A 558-nucleotide genomic window follows, 5' to 3' on the forward strand; every position below is an offset into this window, starting at 1 on the left:
ATCTATTCCCCCCTATCTGCCCTTCTGGTAAATCTAGTTAGCCCGAGGTCCCTGTTCCAGGAGGATCACCTGTTCCTCATCTATGGCAATCCATTTTCAGTATTCCTTTGGATAGAATTGGGGTCTGCTGTTCATTTTTCCAGTAGTATGTTGGGTTACTATCTGGAAGAGCCTTTATCCATCCTGGCCAACAACTCGAAAGAAGGTATCGCCTGTCTGGCTTTGCTGTTTGTCAAGTAGCTTTTAGTTATATATGTATGCTCTTACGAAATTATATTGGCCCCTTTAATCTTTGGTTACACTTCCCTTTTGGGTGTTTAAGGACATACAATTGGAACAGATAAAGTGATTTGTTTTTACTCTTGAGGTCATTAGAGGATTTGTTCCTCAGGGGTCCCATGGAGTTGGGAGGAGCCCCTGGCTCCTTTCTTTTACCAGCTCCATCCATGTGAGGATAAGTCAAAGGTCCTGCTCGACCATTGTTGGCTCCTCTTGGAAGCATGGAGGAAATGATTCCTCCATGTTGACCCTCCTCTTTATAGACTGGACACTGGCTCA

Source organism: Nannospalax galili, unplaced genomic scaffold (assembly GCF_000622305.1).
Source record: "Nannospalax galili isolate Female #2095 unplaced genomic scaffold, S.galili_v1.0 scaffold600, whole genome shotgun sequence".
Classification (NCBI taxonomy): domain Eukaryota; kingdom Metazoa; phylum Chordata; class Mammalia; order Rodentia; family Spalacidae; genus Nannospalax; species Nannospalax galili.